The sequence below is a fragment of the Rattus norvegicus genome, chromosome 10, assembly GCF_021556685.1.
Source record: "Rattus norvegicus strain SHRSP/BbbUtx chromosome 10, alternate assembly SHRSP_T2T, whole genome shotgun sequence".
Classification (NCBI taxonomy): domain Eukaryota; kingdom Metazoa; phylum Chordata; class Mammalia; order Rodentia; family Muridae; genus Rattus; species Rattus norvegicus.
In genome coordinates this window covers 50,874,728-50,895,704 of record NC_141543.1, presented here as the reverse complement: position 1 = coordinate 50,895,704, position 20,977 = coordinate 50,874,728, and the positions used below count along the sequence as shown (strand labels likewise).

At 48.8% G+C, this 20,977-nt stretch overlaps 1 protein-coding gene across 3 annotated transcripts in view; it reads right to left on the bottom strand.

The window, feature by feature from the left end:
* Rai1 (retinoic acid induced 1) overlaps positions 1 to 20,977 on the bottom strand; it is a 94,862-nt gene that overhangs the window by 57,251 nt on the left and 16,634 nt on the right. Inside the window, exon 2 of one of the 3 annotated variants that reach the window (XM_087571781.1) lies at positions 2,739 to 2,868. The exons of 1 other annotated variant lie outside the window; for it this stretch is intronic. The gene's annotated coding sequence lies outside the window, so the exon portion shown is untranslated. 3 annotated transcript variants of the gene reach the window in all.

Below are 20,977 nucleotides of genomic sequence, written 5' to 3'. Positions count from 1 at the left end.
CCCAGTATAGGGAGCAAAGGGCAGTAGAAAGCAAATTACACCAAACCTACTTGACTGGAAAGGCCTGAAGATATTAACCTTGGTGCTTACAAAGAGCTGGTTACAAAACAGGAAAAGGCTGGTGTTATCAGCACCCCCTCAAAACAAACAAACAAACAAACAAACAAACAAAAGCAGAACATACATACATCTAAATACAGACAACTCATGAAAGCCTTTAAATCACCAACCATCAAAGCCAACCTGTGGGAAGAACCATACCAAATGCAAGCATTGTCAGAGACCATTAAGACACTCAATAATCTGTTTGTTTTCTCTGTTTTTCTGGGTGTTTTGTAAACTGTGTTATTATATATATGTCAAGAATACCTTTAAAAAATGACCTGCTGCTTCTAACCCCTTCACTCACTGACTCACTCATTAATCATTAATCCTATGTTTGTCTAGCCAAATACCAGACAATATTGTCTGCTGTGCCTGGCTCTGAGGTTCTATGAGAATAGCTTCAGCCTACAGGAAGTGGAGGTGATGTTCAGAGCAGGGTCAGTAGTCCCCTCTGTGCTGTATCCCCAGCCCTCCTTCACCACACAAAACTCTCCAAGGTGCTTATGCTCTGGGGTTGAACAGTAGGCAGCAGCAAGCTTGGCAAAATGAAGCTCTATGTCCCAGAGTCCTCATCTCCAAGCTGTTTCAACTCCCAAGTGTCGCAGTCTATCCTGGGGGTCAGAAAGTCACTCTAAAAGACCCAGGTCTTCGGCTGTAGGGGTGAAGGTGTGGGTGTGGGTAAGACAGAGAGTCAGGAAGGAAGGTCTGGTTGCTCTTCTTCCTAAACCCAGCCCCATGATGGATGACATCCCTCCTAGTTTCCGTGCCCCGGGCCCAACCTTTCCCTTGAGCCACAAGGCCACAGCTCGGTTGCTTGACCCACAAGCTCTGACTCTTGTTTCCTACAAGCACCCCCTAAATGAGGAGCCAGCATGCATCCTGTCGAGCTAGTGGCAGAGAGGCTGCTGCCTTGAACAGGGAAAGGCGGTCTGGATCTGCAGCTCCTAACAGGCAGTAGCATGCTGTTAGCATGGAGGGGCTAACAATGCTTCTCTGTGGTTTAGGGACTGACAGATTTCAGGGAGAAGGTTAACTCTTCGGGTTCCTGGACACAGCCCCAGAACACTCTAAAAACAATCCATTTCCCTAACCCCAAAAGGTACTTCCTTGTTCCCCTAAGAACCGTGTTTCTACGGAGAGAGGTGTCTTCCCTGGCTTCAACAGACAGCCTATTTACTATGGTATCTGGACTCCCCCACCCCCAGCAGCTCAACTAGTCATCTATCAAAGCTGGGGTTCACAACGCCCACCCAGCCCCACACCTCTCCACAAACCCAAAGATCTGACAGCTTTCAGTGCCAAGGCTCTGACCCAGACGATCCCCCCCCCCTTGGAGCTAAGCCCTCCCCCTTTCTGGACTGCAGTCCCCAGGAATTCTCTGGGACAGACCTCCGTTCCCATGGCGCCAGTGTAGAAAAAGAACTATTCCTACCACCCTCCCCCCTTAGCAGCCCTTCACCCCCATTTCATCCCAGGAAAAGTACAGGCATCGGATCTCTGGGTCACCAGAGCAGTGGTGTCTGCTGTGGATTTCAGGAAGCCAAGCACTTCGTCATACAAGCACATCACCTCCGGGATCACCTCTTAGCCTGCATTGTACAGGAGGGGAGGAGGCTGAGGTTAGAGTGGTTCTCCTACGTGCCCAAAGGCACCAGCCAATCGTCAAGCCCGGTTGGGCAGAATCCACAGCCCAGCCAGTGCACCCCAACTCTCCCTGCTGGGCACCCCTATTCGCCTTCCCTCCACACCATCCAGTGGTAACCTCTCCAACCCAAACAAGGAAGAAAGAGGGAGTCCCTTCCCCTGCCTAGGGCTCAGGGTCAGCAGTCACAGGAGAGGCTGAGTCATGACCCCTGCCCCTCACCGCAAAGGCATGAGATTTTATTGTCAGCTTGGCCACTCAGCTGATTTAGCTGGCGCAGGACAGAGGGAACGCAACAGGGAATGGGGAGGGGTATCTAAGGGAAGTGTTTGAAGCCGATCAGTCCACCAGATCCGGAAGCTGCCGGGAAATGGGGGTGGGGGTAGGGGGCTTAAACGCTCCAAGGCTGAGAGGAGGGGCAGCAGTAGCACCCAGAGGCGCCAGGGAACTGTCCCCCGGGAGACGGCACTCTCGGGAAGTTTCTCACTGGTTGCTCACAGTAGGACCGGTGCTCGAAACGCCCTCCCAGGCCGGACCAGCTTCCCGATACAGATTGCGAACTTGAGGTGAACTCCTTCCTTCTCCAGCATCCCCATCTGCGGCCACCCGCCGCGACATCTCAGCCCCAATTCTTCCACCAGTAGCTCGGTCGCCGTGACCGCTCACCAAGGCATTGTGGAGCAAAAGGGAGGGGAGAATCCCCAGCACAACCTAACTGCTGCGGCCATTAAAAAAAGAAAGAAAGAAAAAAAGAAAGAAAAGAAATTCCTTCTCTTGAGACTGATCCCCTCCACCCACATGGAAAACCTCCAAACACGCAAACCCGCAACTCCAACAAGGATCGCGGCGCGGTGGGAGGGGGTGCCCCCGGCGACCCCCGTCAGCAGCCCCACTTCGCGGCAGGTCAGAGCGAGGTGGCAGGCCGGGATTCAGGGAGCCCTCTTGCCCGGAGCAGCCCGCCGAAGACACAAAGCTTCGCCGCCAACAATACCTGCGGGCTCCTCCTGGGTCTTGGGGCGCCGGCGTGGCGCGTCTCGCAGTCTCCCTTTTCTCTTGCCGTCTCTCTGCAACGGTGCGCTCTTCCCCTCGCTTCTTCCAGTACCCGACCGCCAGATGAGATCCTTGGGAGAAAAATATGTGAGCGCTCACACGATTCCTTTCTCTGCGCGCCGCGAGCGCTGGCGCTGGGCTCGTTCCTCTCTTTTCGCGCTCCCGTGCGCGCCGCGCCTCTCCAGCCCCTCGCTTCCTGCTCAGCAGCGCCTGCGAGTGCCCTCAGTAGCCATTATTCACTGGCCGCCGGGGGGACAGGAGGTAATTAGAGACGGCCTTGTGGCCACGTCCACTGGGCTAGCACGATGCGGGCGCAGGGCGCGCGCGGGGAGGGGCACGCGACAAGGGGGCTTGGCTGCGCGCAGCCCGCGCCCCAGACGCGGAGGAGGGGAGAAGAGGGAGGGGGCAGGGAGGAGGAGTGGTAAGCTGGGCGCGAGCGGGAGGAGGGGGCGCCAAGGAGACGCTCTCGCGGCTCTCACCGCTGTGGCCAGGTCACTGCTGCGAGGTTCCTAGGCGCCTAAAGACCGAGTGGGGGCGGGGAGGGAAGGGGGTGCTGTGCGTGCGCGCGCGCGTGCCAAAGCTAGAAGGGAGGGAATGCTTTAATATTTTTTCTAGTGACTTACGAGCCCACGGGTGAGCCCTTGGCTGTGCGTTCAGGACCGTGTATCAGTGTGGCTATAAATTCCTGTTCTGCCCTACGTGTGAATGTCACGGGCTGGTGATGGGGGGCGGGGGATTAACTAGAAACCAGCCTCTGAACATGCTGGTAGGTCTCGGCGGGACTGAGTGATGCAGTGGTTGCGTGGGGGTGGTGTTTGTGTGCGATTGTTTATAGGTGGTAGTGTGACTGCGTGGGCGGGGCTGCCTGCGTGGGCTGTGTTCCGAGGGCGTTGTGTATTCGTATGGGCTTGTTTGTGACTGGGCTGGCTGCTGTGTGGGGCCAAGGGACTGAGAAAGTATGGACATTGCGCCTGTGCGTACACTGGCCACACGCAGGGATCTGAGGCTGCCTGTGATAGTGTAGGGTCTGAAACCTGGTAGGCAGAAGCTGGCCCTTGAAGGATCCCACCGAGCAGAAAAGCTGTTTAAGGTGCGAACAAGCAGTGCTGGGGTTGGGGCACAGAATGACGTGTGGGAGTTTGTGTGTGTGTAGGTGTAGACAAGTAGGAAGGGACCTTCATGACGTGCCTCCTTTCATTGCACCAGAGATGCACCTCAGAGATCCTAGCACTTACAGACCCAGGAGTTCAGGGTTTTGAGGGGGCAACACTGGTTGATCCCAGGATATATCTTCGAGGCGGGCAGCAAGGGAGGTAGTGCCTGAAGATTCCCAGAGAATAAGATGAAACAAAGAAGACTGGGACTTTGAGGCTGGACCTGCGGGAGTGGGGGCTGCCACCACACTAAAGACAGACCCCTGGGAACACAGAAATGCTACATAGACGCAAACTGAGAGTTTTGCCAGCCAGCCCTTTTCTAAGTCACCCACCCAGCCCACCCATTCTATCCATCCAACCATCCATCCATTCATTAATGAATCTATACATCCATTCAAGTATCCATCCAGGTTTTCCAAGTCAAGATTAATTACCCAATCCCATTCTCCTACACCTTTTCCTCTTCAGGCACCTATCTGTTCTGTGGGAAAGAGCTATCTTTTTCACACTTAGGAGCCAGGGGCTGACACTTCTAAACCCCACCTTGCAGGTGCGAAAGTCTCCATAGACCCTATACCCCATCCCACCCTGCCCATGATGGTGTGCCTCCTATGCTAGGGTGAAGGTGGTGGTGTTTCTTCCAGCTCTCCCTGCAACCTGGTGAGGTCTAAGAGGGAGTTTATGACAACAGTTGTTCTACCTCCTGGCCCTAGTCTTGAAAGTCACCCTAGTCTACATTGGAATGGAAAGATGCTTTAAAAACAGACTCAAGGTTGGGCATAAGGTAACTAACTGACTTGGAATCCCAGCACTTAGGAGGTAGAGGCAAGGCAGGAGTTCAAGGCCATCTGATATATTCCAAGTATGAGGTGAGGCTGAGATATTTGAGACCCTCTCAGACAAAAAGTAAAGAACAGATCTCCTCATCAAGTGATTGCCCGGAGCCCTTGTTCTCTTTACAGGGAATCAGCAATTACAGCTAAGCTTGGCATTTCTGAGTTTCCTCTGGTCCCATTATGCAATAAGGACCTCCTTAGTCACTTAAAAGAAAGCAAAGCAGACCTCTGTCAAGGTTGAAACTTAAAGGATAAGGTCTAATCTCCTCACCTTTGAAATGCAGGACTGCTTAGTTTTGGACTTTAATGACCTGTCCAGGGACCCTATGTCACTCAGTCCTGAGACAGCCACGAGAAGCAGAAGGCCTGCTGTGGGCACCATCGAGTCACTAACAGTCATAGACTGACCTCTTGATCCTCACCTACAGCTTCCTAACTTACCTATCTCCTCTATGTAATCACTCACAAGGCCAGGTGTACGAGTTGAGCATACAGCTGACAGTGTGTGCCCATGCTGGAGGGCTGAGGCTGACTCTCTTCCCTGACTCTTAAATTTTATTTTGTCATTAAAAAACAACTTAAGGGAGGAAGATACTGGAGAGATGGCCCAGACTGTTCTTCCAGAGGATGAGGTGGGAGTGGGTATGGGGAGTAGTCAATTCCAAGGACCCACATGGAGACTTACCACCATCTGTAACTCCAGTTCAAGGGTTCAGACACAAATACCAGGCATCCATGTAGTGCACTCATACATATAAAATATAACATAAATATTTTTAAAATTTCATGTTATTTCATGCATATGAGTGTTGTACCTGCATGTATGGCTGTGCACTCTGAACATGGTTGGTACCTGTGCAGGTCAGAAGAGGGTGCTGGATTCCCTGGAACTGGAGTTACAGATGGTTGTAAGCCACCTTGTGGGTGCTAGAACCCAAATCCAGGTTTTCTGCATGACCACCATGTGCTCTTAACTGCTGAGTCACCTCTCCATTCCCCACTCCACCCCCCATAAGCCCCCCTGCCCCAGCCCTTCTGACTTTCTTGATGTCATACCCTTCCTCTGGCTTCATTACAATGCCCCTTCTTACTGTACCTGCTGGTTCCTCTGCCTGAAACACTTTCCCATTTCTAAGTGGCAGAAACTTCCCTAATTGTATTGTTTGGTGTGTCCTCCACTGGTAGGTTGGTACCTGATAGACATTCAGTATTTGGTAATGAATGATGGTGGATGAGTGAAGTTTAGCTAGGCCTTCTGTTTATAACCTTGATTCAGCCATGGCTTCTTTATGAACTGACAGCCCACTGAAAAGGGTGATGGGTTAGAGAAACTTGGGGTTCAGTCACCAAGCCATGAGTACTCTTGACAGACCCAGGAGGGTCTAAGGAATGAGGCAGTGATGCATGACTTGTCCCCAAGAAAAGAGGAGTACTTATTTGTTCTAGGGGTCCTAGTTGGCTCAGAGGAACTCTTAACTAGAAAGGTCAAGAGAAGCTGTATTCACCTCTGCCCAGTACAGTATCTAGCATGTGGTACTCGCAACTCAATCTGTATTTATCAAATGACAAAGTCAAAACTCACATTTAAACTGCATGAGTCTAGCCTCTGGCTTGTTCCCTAAGACTCTGCTGGCAGGGTTCTGTGTGGTGGCAGGCGGGTTTCATGTAATCATTTTCATGTAAGGGATGGCCAGGCATAGGGCTACAGGGCAGGAGGGTTTCCATGTCCTGAGCCTCAGATTCCAATAGGTAAGTCCTGCCTGGGGACAGCAGAGTGGTGGTCCCTACTAAGTTCGGGAGAGTTTTATTTTTATGGGTGCTTCCCATAGGTGTGGCTTGGGCTCCTGGAGAGCTGACCAGCCTGCCTCATAGTTGCCCATGGCTATCTGAACAGCCGCTCTATTGCACAGTGAGAGAGAAGCTAGAGAAAAACAGGAAGGCTGGGGACTTAAGCAGGAACGAAGTCTGGGGCTGGGGGGCACAACACAAAGGACAAGGCCACCAAGGACTGGGTTAGGAAGAGGAGAAGGACATGGACCCTGTCCCTGAGATTCAGAAGTCAAGTTCAAACAACCCTGGGCCGATAACTTCAGGCTAAAAGTCTACAAGGCTGAGGTGTTTTTTTTGTTTGCTTTGCTGGAGTGGGGCATGTTTTACATGTATTCTATTTGGAGAAGGGGTGGCAATTTTAAATCTCTTTATATCCTCTCCATTTCAGGGACTGGGTCACTAACATCCAATGATGCTCTTCCCAATGTCACATAACTTTCAGGTGGTAAAAATGTTCATCTAGGGCTAAAGAGATGGCTCAGCATTAAGAGTACTGATTGCTCTTCCACAGGTCTCAGGTTCGATTCCCAGCATCCACATGCCAGCTCACAACCATCTGTAACTCCAGGATCTGATAACCTCATACACAAATGCAGAAGGCAAAACACCAAATTTAAAAGTGTTCATGTACTTGTGTGTGTGTGTATATATTTTCTGTTTTGTTTTTAGAGTCTTCATCTGCAGGTTTGTAGACATGTGCTGAGTACTTACTGGGCACACGATGCTCTCTCTGCACTGAGATCTACAGCAAGGAATGAGACAATGATTCCATTTTCCTCCCCAGGCAGGCATGAAACAGAATGGAGAAGTAAATGATGTACAATCAACACGGTTCATTCTGAGAACTGCATCAGGCACTTGTGCCATCACAGTGTCCTTACGCAAACTAAGACATATCTCCAAACAACACTAGGAGACAATCTTAGGAATCTCTGTGGTACATGCAGTCTGTTATTGAGTGAAATGTTATGTGGTGTCTGACTATAGTTGTTACTCTTAGGGTGTTACGAAAATATAGAGCCAGGGAAGGGGCTGAGAGAATGGGGTGAGGGCTGGGTGTTTATACTGAATGCCAGGAGACTTAAGGCTCAGAACATAGCTGGAAAGACTATGTAGTGAACATTCAGATAACTAAAGGAAAAGCTAGAGGTGAGATCATAAGCAAAGGCCAGAGGCAGGAGAGCTCGTAGCTACCTTCAGTATGTCAAAGGAGGACAAATGCATACCCATAGGACATAGTACACCACAGTTAAGATATTCTGTTTTGCAGGGAACGTGATGGGGGTGTGGGAGTGGGGGAAGGTCTTTGTGGTGTTTCAAGCATAGGAAGGATATAATCTCCCCTAGGTCCTCATTATAACCCATGGCTGCCACAAAGAGACTGAATGTAGGGCCAAGGCAGGAGTAGGGAGGCCAGCAAGCATTAGGTCACATTCTAGCTTTAGTCTGATGGCAAGGTTCATGGTGCTAGCTGAGCTGCTAAGCTAACGAAGAGCTTCTGTGACCTGCTGTCCATGCTGTGGACACCAGAGCACGGAGAAACGATCCCTCAGGAGGTAGCAGCCTCAGCCTCCGTGATGCCCCTTCCACCTGTTAATCACCCTCATTGTCATCTGCTAACTTCATCATGCCAAAGAGGTCTCTCATTCATTGATTGTCCTCTGAATGAATAGTCTTCTGCCTGGGTCCAACATGGGCAACCTGTTACTTTCCCACCCACCTCTGAGCTTCAATATCATCATTTTATGAGTATGTCAACCCAGGTCAGCTGTCAGACCTCCCTCCTTGTAGATCTGATGTATTCTTAAACCAACAAAGCTAATCGACTGCTATAGCTCTGCTTTACCATGTACCTGTGGAGTATTCCTTGCATGACAGGTATAGTTAATGTGCTAGGGAGACGGCAGTGAGCAACAGATAACCCTGCCTGCCTGGGGGTGGCATTCACTGCCAGCCTGTACCTTTCTGTTCACATTAGAACCTTCTGCCGAGTAGCACTCTCTAGAGGAGGAATGCAGAGAATACATTTCTTTTTTTAAAGCAAAGAGCTTTGTGTCTCATCTAGTGGCAATACCATTGAGAATGAAAGCATCCCAATTCCTAATTTGTGAGGTATTTTCAAGCAGTTCATATGGTTCCCAGCCCACTTCTCTCCTCAGATCCCACAAGCTGACAGTGAAGATCAGAAAACCAGTTGGGTGTCTAGGGTTGGTGCTGGCAAAAGCAAGGCAGAAAGCTGCCCAGATGTCCACTGCTCCCACTTAGGAACAGAAATGCATCTCTGCCTCTGCCCTGGGCTGGGATCACTGATGTAAGTGAAAATGCAGACCAGGCTATCTCCAGCAGCCTTTCCTCTCTGCTGACTCTGATCTCATACATCTGTGGTTCTCCCTACCATGTGCCTGTCTGTCCAACCTTCTTCCCTAGCCTATATGACATCACCAGAGGCAGTCAACACCACTATAGGTTCACACAGGGCAAAACCTAAAATAGTCTCATACGCTAATCCCCGAGGAACCCTAGAGGCAGCTAAAGCATCACTTCTGAACTCCTGCAGTTGCTTCCTGGGCAGTCTAAGCTCCTCTCTCCATTTTTAGGGTCTTAGAAGTACCATGGTACAGGTGCTCAACTTTTCTATCACAGGCCTGAGTGAACTTCTAGAAGCCTCCAAACTTATTTGCTTGATGCCAGTGGCTGCAGAGGCCCAGAGGCAAAAGAGGAAACCATTTGGGCTGTCATCATGGCCAGACTCAGAGGATAGCCTCACCAGACCACATAGGCCTTTACTATATCTGGAACCCAAACCTAAGGATATGCAGAGAATCCAGAAGGGGCGCCCTGCCTTGGTTAACAGAAAGCCCTTGAGGCGTCCACTCTGACACTTATGCCATGGTTCTGTCCCCCTTCTTTCTCTGCTCCCCGTCTTCCTCTCCCTTTCACTGGCTCTCACTCTCCTTCCTTCCTCACTTATTTGGTCTTCATTTCCAGCTGACCAGACCTTCTCTTTCCCCTTATAGCCCAAACAGCTTCTTTCTCCACCTCTAGACTTCACCTACAGGCACTGACCTCTAAATAATAAGTTTGGAAGTTTCCAGAAATTCAGTCAGGCCCTGGACTAGAAGAAAAGTTGAGTGCCTGTATCAGGAAGGCACTGTCAAGCCCTCATGTACTCAGAAGTAAGCATGTGTATATACCACCTATGTTGGGCTGGGCTGGGCTACCATAATAGCTGCCCCTCACCTGGACACCGTTACTCAACCCCAAGTGCCCAAGAATGAGTACAGTGTGAATGCCTACCTCTGCCTCTCCTTCAGGACCCAAGGAACTAAGGAAAACCAAAGTCTGAGATGCTATGCCTTCTCAAATGCCTGACAGAAGTCACACACTTTTTATCTTTTGATAGGGGGAGGACTTGGAAAGAACTTAAAGAGATGGTACAGCCAAACTCATCTCACAAGAGTGCAAGAGACCTGGGGCCAGCCATGTCAAACAGTTGCAGGCTGCAAACAGAAGCCTCAAGGTGGAAACACTGTTACTCGAAGAGACAGAAAGGAGTCTACCTATATACAACACATAAATCATTTTTTAAAAATATGTAGCAGCATGGTATGATGGCAAACCCCTGTAATTTCAGCACTTGGGAGGTCAAGGCAGGAGGACTGCTGCTACAAGTCTGAGGCCAGCCTGGGCTGTAAAGTGAGACTCTGTCAATAAATAAAATAGTATAACATGTTCTATAGCAATAGAAAAGTAACTAAGGCGCGCGCGCGCGCGCGCGCGCGCGCACACACACACACACACACACACACACACACACACACACACACACACACACACAGGTGTCAAACATCTGACCCTTAGGCTCCTTGACTTTTGGCCATCTCTGGATAGCTCTGGACATCTAGCCTCCTTTGATGTGTGGTAACAGGCATGCTACACCCATGGACTTCAGGGCAGTGAGGACTCTGGGGGACTAAGAGGACAAGGAGAAGGTGAAGAACCCCCACAAGCCTACTTAGAATAGCCCATTCAGCTTCTCTAAAGGACTGGATGAATCTAGGAGTAGGCCAGAGAGCTATCTGAACCTGCAAAGATATTAGATTACCTCTGGGAAGGAGAGATGGATGTTCTAATCAAAACTGACCCTGATGTGGCCTGTCATGTCAGCCCTCAGAATGCAGAGGCAGGATTGCCAGTGCTAGGTCAGTCTAGGCTATACTGCAAGACCATATTGGAAAAAAATCAAACAACAAATACAGAAACCTGACCCTTGGTTTGGCATGTTCAAGGTCCTGGGTTCAGTTCCCAGAACTACTAGAAGAATCTGTCCCCAGAAGGTCAGAGTCCCTGGAGAGGACTATACAGTCAGCTGTGTGGATACCTACCACAAATCTGGGGAGAGAAGAAAGACCAGGAAGAATGTCTGTTCTAGTTTTCTGCCCAGAAACTAGATTTCCCCCGGAACCCCTGCCTGAGTTTATGTGGTTGTGTCAGAGAAAAGGCCGGTGAGATGGCCAGCAAGCAAAGGTGTCTGTCTGGTGGCAAACCTGGTGACCTGGGCTCAATCCAGGACTCACAAGGTGGAAAGAGAGAGCCCACTCTGCTATGATACAAGTGTGTAAATTTTAAAAAAAGGGGGGGGGGCATACAGAGCAGAATGTCCACTCAGCAACACATCCCACCTAGGACTTTACAGCAATCTTTTACGTCGTATGTCCAGTCATCTGGAGCAATTAGAAACTGCAGCTTGGAGAACAGAAGAAAGACATAGGACATGCACGGTACTCTCCACAGCAATAGAAAAGTAACTAAGGCACCTATCAATCATGTGAGGAGATGGAAACCTGATTGTCCGTGGCCTTTGGAGGCAGAGCCTTTGAGAAGTGTTAGGCTTGATTAGGTCACTGGAATAGAAGTCTCCCGTGACTTTCCAGAGAAAGGAGACAGACCAGAGTCAGAGATACTCACACTGCCATCAGGATGTGGTACGCCAGGGCTGTGCAGGGCTGTTTGGACCCCATACTTCCAAAACTGTGAGCCCAAAACAGACCTCTATTGAAGTCACCTATCTCAAGTACACGTAATAGTAATGAGAAGTTCATATAATTCTCCAAATCTGAGAGTGTGGAGGCTGAAGTTTGTCGTGCTCCTAAGCCTTAGTTTCTTTTCCTTTAAAATGGGAAGAACAACAGGGATCCTTGTGTAAAGGATGAACAGAAACTCATCTCCATGGAGTCGGCCATGACATGTCACTCCTGACAACAGTCCTTTCCTCCTGCTCTGTGAGGTCTGGGTCTTCCATGCAAGCTCAGTATGGAATTCCAGTTTCCTGGTGATGCTCTGAAGACTGGGACTGGAAACTGCTTCACTGTGCTTTCAAATCAAAAGCTCCTACACTTGGTCCCATGAAGAGTGACCACCAATACATGCCCTGGGCTACAGTGTCTGTCTTTTCATGACCTCCAAATGGCATTTGAGGGGCCCTTTGATCAGGCCAGGAACTGGGGTTCAAAGGGGCTCAAGCTGAGAAAGGTGGCAGCCAGGGCGAGATTCTACCTCCAAATAAGGCAGAGCCTGCTTACAGGCCGAGCTGCCCAGAAATGGAAGGTACAAGCGGCAACTGTGGTGTGAGTGGCCTGCGGAAGAAGCCATGCACGCAGAGAAAGCTGCAGCCGCCTGTAGCTGGGGCACTACCAGAGGACTGCTGGCAGCTGGGTCGTGGGACTCCCCCACAGCCAATGGGCAGGAATGGGTTCCAGAAGGCCAGAGCTGGGCCAGTGCAAACGCTACTGCTCTAGGATCCCACATAGCTGACTGGATGAGAAGCTAGACTCCTCCTCAGAATATAGAATATTTATTTGTTTTTCTAGAGGAATACCTACTTTTAATTTTTAAAGAAAGGGGTAAATGCACAAAGCAGAAAGAAAACAAAAGTTCCCAGCTTCCTTCACTCTATGAATTTCTGTAGATTCTTCCTGATCACTTCTTCTATGTGCTTCAATTTGAGTTAGAAATTTCTATCTCTAAAATATCTTCAACTATGACATCATTCACATATTAGAAACCTCACTTCTTTGAGAGCTGAAATGTAACAGTGAAAAAACACATTGTGCAGTTTTCCAGTTTTCATGAGACTCTGGGTTTGTTCTCCAGCACTTGACTTAAAATTCACAAGTCCAGAGGGGCTTGGTTCATCCACAGAGTTGCTCAACCAGTCCGGCCATCTTATTCAGGATGCTGTCCTGGTGGTAGTCTAGCTCTCTTCCCTCCCCTAGCCCAGCCAAGGTCACCAGCACTCCATACACTTGTCTGTTCTGGACCTTTTTCTCTTTTTGCCTTTTGATGGAATTTCTTTATTTAAAATCTTATAAATACAGTCACAAATATATATATAGATAAAACCAGGGCATATAATGCAAAGTCAGATACACTTGCACTCATTAATTTTAACCCCCTTTGTTCTTTTTTTTTTTAAATATTTTTATTCATTCTTTGGGGATTCCTTAAACTGTGTTTTAATGATGTTCATCCTATTTCTCGTCTTAATTCTAAGATTTATCCCTATCTTCTGACTCAGTACCAACTTTGTGGGGGTTTTGTTGTTGTTTTAAAATAAGTAGTCAAATGTGTGCTGGCCAAATATACTCATAGTTGTTGGGGCCATACACTGGAGCTTGGGTGACCTACCAGAGGGCCATGCCCTTAAAGAAAACTCAGTCTCCCTCCTCCTGGAGCCATTGTCAGTAGCTCCTCAGTGGGGGTGGGGGCTCATGAGTTCTTCCCCTTCCACACTAGAATATTAACTGGCTTGATCTTGAGGAGGTCATACTCAGGTCACCATGGCTGCTATGAGATCATAAGTACTATCCTATCATGTTTCCCTAGACATTTCTATGGCCTTTCACATCCAGCACTGGCTGGTTGGTTGGTTTGAGATGTTTGAGACAGAATCTCACTACCAATCAATCCCTGGCTGGCCTAGAACCCAAAGATCAGCCTGCCTCTGCCCCGCAAGTGCTAGGATTAAAGGCATACACTACCACACCTGACCACAGCATTGTTGTTTATTGTTTGTTTTGCATTTTTGTTTTTTGTTTTGTTTTGTTTGAGACAGGGTCTCTCTACATATCCCTGGTTGTCCTGGAAGTCACTATATAGACAGGCTGACCTCAAAGTCAGAGATCTGCCTCCCAAGTGCTAGGATCAAAGTGTATGTCCCCATGCCCAGCTTCAACACTAGTATTTTTTTTTCTTTTTTTTCGGAGCTGGGGACCGAACCCAGGGCCTTGCGCTTGCTAAGTGCTCTACCACTGAGCCAAATCCCCAACCCCTGACGTATACTTTTAAATTCCTTTTTTCACCAAGTAGAATGTAGTCACTATTTCTATAGTGTTCCCAAGGCTTTACTTACACTTGATCTTTGCAAGTAAAGGGGGCTTGCTTTTTTCTGTTTGTTGATTGGTTAGTTTAGGGGAAATGCAGCTGAGGACCTTGAACTCCTGATCCTCCCTGCTTAGTCTCCTGAGTGCTTAGATTATAGGCATGCACAGCATCTGACTCCATGGAGATTTTTTTACACCATGATTTGCTCAATTGTAGTGACACCACTCCCCACCCCCACTACTAGTGTACGGCCTCCTCTTGACCTCTCTGCCTCTTTCAAAGACTTTATGGCAACCACACAATCAACTTAACAGAAGTCATACTGTTTCCTTGCTTACTCAGAACCTTCCAGGGCCCCCATCTCTCATAAAACTTAAAAGCAAACTCCTGCTATACCTCATGCTCCCCTATGTGTTACTCGCTCTGCATGTTGGATGACATTCCAAGTCCACTTGCCTCCTCTCCTCCCTTCTCTGCCAGTTTCCCCTGCTTCAGTCACATTAGCCTCTTTGTGGTGCCTCATGCACACCAGTGTAATCCCCCAGGGTCTTTGTGCCACCCCCCCTCTCCTGGAGTACACTTATAATTACTCTGTTCTTATACATCTGCTTTCTTTTTCTCTCCAACACTCACCACTTGACACATCTGTTTGCTGCCTTCTCTCCAGCTGAAATGGAAGTCCTAGGGGACACTATCTCATTCACTGATGTCCTCAGCACCCGAGCACAGAATTGCAGCTCAACTTGGTAACTGGGCAGTTCCCAATAAAATTTGCAACATGACAGACATCCGTGAAAAATCCAGGAGAGGTCACATAAAGTCCAAATGTCATTTCTATAGGAAGCATGGATGTGATCACACAGGGTTATACACCTGCAGGACCACCATCTGAGGGCCTTAAAAGTGTGGTTCTGGGGACAGTGAATTCCAGGAAAACCCATGTTTCCCCTATTGCTACTGCTGCTTGATGTAGCCTGCTGGCCTGTTCACCAGTTCTATATGCCCTCCAACTGCTGTGCCTTCCCAGGCATACTGAGCTCTTCTGCCACAAGTAGCAGTCCCTCATCATCCCATGGTTTCAAAGGTCATACCTGAGAAGCATGGTTTTGTATATGCTTGGTAAGAGGAGGTAGATTACAGGTCCCTCCACCCCAGCCTGACTCTGGCAGAGCCTAGCAGCAGCTCTTAGCTGTGTGATAATCAGTTCCATCTACATTGGGGCGAGGAGGAAGAAAGAAAGGGTCTGATTTGGTTCACACTGGATGCCAATGGGTGCTTGTTAGTCACCTGCTGTGCATCCCGCGCAAAGATGCTTAACCTGGAAATGTGTGGCAGTGGGAAAACAGACCTGGTAGGACAGGGGCTGGAAGAAGGGCCTCCTCTCAGCCCAGAGCTCCCTGTCCCAGGCCTCTCAGGCCCCTCCCCCATCCTTGTTTCCCCTAGAGAGGTTTCCAGTACACCACACTCAGGATTTTGCTGCATTCCTGTGAGTCATTCTCCAAACAAACCGTGTGATGGAGAGAAGGGATCTGGGGAGGGGATGGGAAAATGGAGAAGGAAATAAGACCCCCTCCTCTCCCATGCACACAAGGACTCCCTGGGAGAGCTGGAGCAGCAGGCTGGCTCTTTTTTTTTTTTTTCCCTTTTAAAGACAGAGTCATGCTATGTAGCACTGGCTGGCTTGGAACTCACTTATGTAGACCAGGATGACCTGAAAATCACAGAGATCCACTGGCCTCTGCAGGATTAAAGGCATATGCAACTACCCTGGGTCCTGGCTGGCCACTGAGCAGAGAACTTGCTGAGTGACCTAGGAGACCTGGGTCTCTTGAGAAAATGACCACAAAGGTCTATGCCTGCTAGATGCACAGTTTCTAAGGGGGCTCTGTCTCTGATGAGGCCAGTGTTGCCCTTGTATCTTCAAAGGAGCCTGTGGCCACTTACTTAGCTCTGTTTCCCTACCTCTGGAAATGAAAGGGCAAGTCTGTGATATGTTCAAGAGGCACAATGGTCAGGTGCTACTAGACTCAGGCAGTCCAGCCTTTCGATAGGCTAAGGCATGGAGTGGGAGGAGTATCTTTCCCAAGGACAAGAGACCAGCCAGTCTCTGTTCCAAGTCTAGTCTGTTCCCCTGAGGCGCAAGCAGCTACCACCTGCTCAGGGCTTCTTAGCAGGGTGCTAGTATGCAGGCCCTCCTCAGCAGGCTTTGCTGTCACATGGTGATGATCCCAGAGTGTGGGAGCTGGCTGGGAGCTAGTCTGTACCCTCCACTCCACACTCCAACTCCCACCCACCCCGCCTTACCTTCCTGCTTCTGGCTCTCACCCTGTATGAATTAGGAAGAGCCAGGCCTGGGAAGCCTGGAGCACCCAAGTATGTTTCTTGGAGATGTTGGTGGGGACCCAACCGATAGCCTCCAGAATCTCTAATGAACTGCATCCTGGAATGTAACTCCTTAACTCCTTAGGGACCTGGAGCTCCCCAGACAGCTCAACATTCTCACTCCCTTCTGGCCACACTGTCTGCCTGATGTTCTCAAAACTGCAATTCACAAAACAGACTCCTACCAAAGAGCCTTGCGCTGCGGCTCCCCACCACCTCCACTGTTCTTCCTGCCCTGAGTCTCAGCTCATCTGCTGCGATCTCAGTATACCTTCTCTGGCTCCCCAATTTCAACCTGCAAACGCCATGGCCCCCTGTGCTCTCCCTTTCACTTCCACGTCTGCTCTTCTGATATGCTCTGGACTACACTCAACTGGCTTACTCACTGTCCACCTCATGGTGTCTCCACCCTGTCAGAAACTCCATCAGGCCACAGTACATCCTGCCCCGGGGAATAGGCCACAGGTCCACAAATATCTTACTTGTGAGTGAATCACAACCCTGCCACTCAAGACAGGAGGTGGCCTTTGAAGTCTCTTGAGATGAAGAAAAAACTAGAGAGGAATATATACACCTCTTCTTAGCATATGCCTCCCAAATAAGAGTTTGCTGATAGGTAATAGCTGGTCCTTACTGCCCTCTGATATCCAGCCCCACCCTAATGTCAGCCAGGACACTGCTTAGGCCCGTGGCTCTCTGATTCCCATGTCACTGTGCATACAGGGTCTTCTCCACTGCTTTTCCACACCAGACTTGGCCCAGCCTGCTACCTTATCTTCTACCTCAGCATGCTCTCCTTGCCTTCAACTCAGGGCACTAGTGCTCCCATGAACTAAAGACCAGAGTGTCCCCCTTCATCCCGTTATCTGTCACTTTGCCCCATCTTTGCTGGCCAGGCCCAATAAAGGTCTGGTGCTTCCTGTACTTAGGAGACCAAGGCAGGAGGATCACAAATGGAAGCCCAGCATGGGCTACAGAGTGAGATCATCTCAAAATGAAAACTCAAAAAGGAATCGAGTTTAATAGTGAATGACTTTATTCCCAGCACTCAGGAGGCAAAAAGCAAGTGGATTTCTATGAGTTTGAGGCAAGCCTGGTCTACATAGTAAGTTCTAGGAGAGCCAAAGTTACATAGTGAGATCCTGCTATAAAAACAAAACAAACAGACAAAAAGGAAAACAAGGCTGGGGTTGCAGTTCGGTGGTACAGGGCTTCTCTAGCAGTTTGAGGCCCAGGTTCAATCTTCACTAGTCAAGTGTGGTGACTCATACTTACACTCAGGAGACTGAGGCAAAAGGACTGCAGCGTGAGCCAGCCTAGGGTAGAAAGTGAGACTACTGAAACAGATAATGTTCACTGTCAAGACGACCATCTAGACTCACTTAGGAGGCAGGCCTCTGAGCAAGCCTGCAGAGCTCATCTTCATCAGGTTGACTCATACAGAAAACGCCATCCCAATTGTAAATGAGGCTTTCCTGGGCAGGAATCCTCACTATGAAGCCCTGATTGTTCTAGAACTCTCCATAGAGATCAAGCTGGCCTTGAGCTCACAGAAATCAGCCAGCCTCTGATTTAGGTGTGTGCTAACATGCTGCTTTCTAATCCTTATCTGTGGGTAGAATGTGACCAGGCTCACGGTAGGGAAGTCATGAACAGTGAGTCTGATTAAACTTTTTCTCCCTCAAATTGTTTTTGTCAGATAGTTCATCACAACAGTGGAGGGAAGATTAAGACACTTGGGGCTAAGGAGATCTGTTAATGATTAAAGTATTCGATTTGCAAGCATAAGAAACTAAATTTGGGGGCTTGGAGAGATGGCTCAGTGGTTAAGAGCACTGACTGCTCTTCCAGAGGTCCTGAGTTCAATTTCTAGCAACCACATTGGCTCACAACCATCTGTAATGGATTCTGGTGTGTCTGAAAACAGCTACAGTCTGCTCATATAAATAAATAAATCTTTAAAAAAAAAAAAGAAAGAAACTAAAGTTGGATCCTTAACATGCATGTAATAAGCCAGTCATGGTGGTATATACTTAGAATCCCAGAGCAGAAAGAGAGAGACAAGATCCCAGGAGTGTGCTGGCCAGCCAACCTAGTTTATTAAACAATCTTCAGGTTAAATGAGAAATGGTGTCTCAAAAACTAAGGTGGTGTCCAGTGTTCTGACACAAGCCTTTAATCCCAGCACTCTAGAGGCAGAGAAGCAGGAGGAGCTTTGCAAGTTCCAGGACAGCTAGTTATACAGTTAAGGCCCTGGAGCTGGGGTAGGAGGAAGAACTATAGACCCACCCTCCACAGCTCATGTGTTCAAAACAAAACCCATACACACAGGGTAGTAAGGAGGCTCCCTCTCACTGTGCAGTAGCCATGACCTTTGAAGGAAGGAATCCTACCCTAGCTATGAAGTGTTTTGCTTGACAAGGCCAGAACAGGCCAAAGCCACTGAGTAAATACAGTCCTAGCTATATTCCTATCATAAAAGAGCAGAATTTGCTATAGACCAGAGGGCTTGAAGTAAAAGGTTCTTTTAATATTCATAGTAGCATTGTGCTTAGACCCCACTCTATGTCTCTACTTTCCATTTAAGACACTTGAAGGCTATAGTCCAGAGACTCACACAGCATGAAAGAAATTGGCCAACATGAAACTTGCTAATCCCAGGTTCCTACACACCTCAATGCTGATCAGGCCTTGACTGTCCACCAAGCTTGGATACAACCACCCATCCAGACTGGACCCTGGTCCATTCAGTTGGCTGTGTTCTGAGGAACTGGGCTGACTGCCAGCCAGTTCAGTGCTTCTAGGGACAGCTTTGCCAGGGAGGTCAAAGAGCCACAGAAGAATATATATAAGACTCTACACCAAGATGTCATGCGCAGACTTTCAAAAAAAAATGAGGCCTTCCATAAATCACAGAGGGCCACGAGTGTAAGAGGTCTGGGAAGCAGCAAGGAACAAAGAAAAAAGTCACTGCAATTTCAAAGACCCAGCATGGCCTTCAGACTGACTCAGTGGGTAAAGGTGCTGCCATGCCTTCTTAGAACCCCCACAGTAGAATAGAGAACCAACTCTCACAGGTTGTCCTCCGACCTCCACACACATGAATACACAGATACATAGATACATACGTACATGTATACATACAATAAATAAAATGTATCAAGAAAACTGTAAGACCCAACTCTATGATCTTTTTTTTTTCCTTTTTTCTGGAGCTGAGGACCGAACCCAGGGCCTTGCGCTTACGAGGCAAGCGCTCTACCACTGAGCTAAATCCCCAACCCCCCCAACTCTATGATCTTAATGGCTTTCAACCTATAAAATGGAGGTGTGACCAAAATCCTAGCACTTATATGTCTCCAACATGAATAGTATGTGCCCAACAAAGCCTGGAGTCATAACAATCACTGTCCCCATCACCGAGCCCCAGAAGCACAGCTCACTGCTTTCTGAGCTGTAGCTGGGCCTCCATTTTATAAAGTTAGGAGGCATGTCCCTTCTCCAGTTGTTAGAAGCATGCAGTCAAACAGTTCTTTACGTTTATGGGCTTGATCAGAAACCAGCCCTATCTCACTGTACCTCCATGGTACATGGTACATGAAGCAGATTGGACCCCACCCAGTCTCCAGGGAACTCTCCTCTGCATGGAAGCTCTGAGCCTTCAAGTTTGCTTGTTGGCTACCCAATTCCTGCAATAGCAAGCCGGGAAGGAAAGTGCAATGCTCACTACCTAGTCATCCAGGTAACATTTATTGAGCACCGGATATGTCCCACCTCCAGAACCCTAGTTTAAGAGAAACTACAGGCCTGGATCTGAAGTCCATTCTAATGGATGAGTGACTCTGGGCATTCTGCTTCTCCCCAATAGCTTCAGTGGTCCTATGTGCCAGAGTTACAAAATAGCAGGATTCACCTCAAGATGGTAACAAGCTATAAAGCACTAAGAGCTTCAGGTACAGGAAATATTCAACCTACAGGGTGACATGAGCTGCACAATGTTCCCTGGACAGTCAGGACAGGATCCTGAGATGAGCCAGTAGAGACATCCTTCCAGATTCCTACCACCTCATTAATCAGAGTACACTGGCTGGCTGGCTGTGATGCCACCTAGTGACCCCGGCAGCCTGCCCATTTACTGGCAAGGACATCTGGGGACAAAGACAAGGGTGGGGTTAATGTCTATCTAAAGACCAGGCATGTTAGGACTCTAGCCACCTTGAAGAGGCTTACCCACCAGGGCCCATTACCACCAAACACAGACACAGCCATGACTCCTGGGTCCCTGCGCACAATAGACCCTGATAAATACCTGCAGTGTCGATTGCCAGTGGTGACCAGGCAGCCTGAATAGGGTGCTGCTGAAGACTGCTAAGCAGGGGAGAGAGACTCCTGCTCACCTTTCTAGATTCAAGCCTCTCTACCCTCAAGTGAGCAAGCATTTTGTCCTGCCCAGCCAGGCCCTTGCTCCAGCTATTTCTCTACTTGGGACTGTTTCCTCTGTTTATCTCTCATCCAACACTCCAAGCTGAGACAAGAAGCGGAACTTCAAACCCTACACATACACCAGGTTTTTCACAGCAGAGTAGTATTCC